The sequence below is a fragment of the Rhinolophus ferrumequinum genome, chromosome 2, assembly GCF_004115265.2.
Source record: "Rhinolophus ferrumequinum isolate MPI-CBG mRhiFer1 chromosome 2, mRhiFer1_v1.p, whole genome shotgun sequence".
Taxonomy (NCBI): Eukaryota; Metazoa; Chordata; class Mammalia; order Chiroptera; family Rhinolophidae; genus Rhinolophus; species Rhinolophus ferrumequinum.
In genome coordinates this window covers 56,640,841-56,641,559 of record NC_046285.1, presented here as the reverse complement: position 1 = coordinate 56,641,559, position 719 = coordinate 56,640,841, and the positions used below count along the sequence as shown (strand labels likewise).

Here is a 719-nt window from a genome sequence, read left to right as displayed (position 1 = left end):
AAAATGTCTCTTCAAGTCCTCTGCCCATTTTTTAATTGGATCGTTTGTTTTTTTGGAGTTGGGTTGAGTAAGTTTTCCATAGATTTGTGATATTAATCCCTTATCAGATATATCACTGGCAAATATCTTTTCCCATTCAGTAGGATCCCTTCTTGTTTTATTGATGGTTTCCTTTGCTGTGAAAAAACTTTTTAGTTTGATATAATCCCACAAAAATATGGAACGCTTCACGAATTTGCGTGTCATCCTTGCGCAGGGGCCATGCTAATCTTCTCTGTATCGTTCCAATTTTAGTATATGTGCTGCCGAAGCGAGCACTCTGTGTCTTTAGTAACATTCTGAGATCACAATAGTAGCAGCTAAAGAGATTTGGATGCCAGTACTTGGTACAGCTTATTGTCCATATAATGCCTTTTCATTCAAGGTCACTGCTAAAAGGGGATAGTTGAGGGTTAGAACTTTGACAATAACCCATGTTAACTTTTATTTTCCAATGAAGAAATATTACCATTACTTCCTTGCTTCATTAACTTGTAAGCAAGTGCTCTCTGCCTTCATCCAAATTTCTACTTTCTGCTCCATTAGTCATCAAACATTTATTCAATATCCATGGGAGTTATCTTTCTTTGTAAGAACTGGGAATGGTGCTATGAAATTTTGAGGTGAATAAGACATTGTCTTTGTGCCCAAATTACTCTGGGTCTGTGAGGGGCAGTCAG

The 719-nt window shown here is 37.3% G+C and overlaps 1 non-coding gene across 1 annotated transcript; it reads right to left on the bottom strand.

Moving 5' to 3' along the window:
* Window positions 1–211: 211 nt before the first annotated feature.
* LOC117014784 (U6 spliceosomal RNA) lies at window positions 212–318 on the bottom strand. Its single transcript, XR_004421607.1, has one exon. It is a non-coding gene; the product is annotated as a U6 spliceosomal RNA (small nuclear RNA).
* Window positions 319–719: the final 401 nt, after the last annotated feature.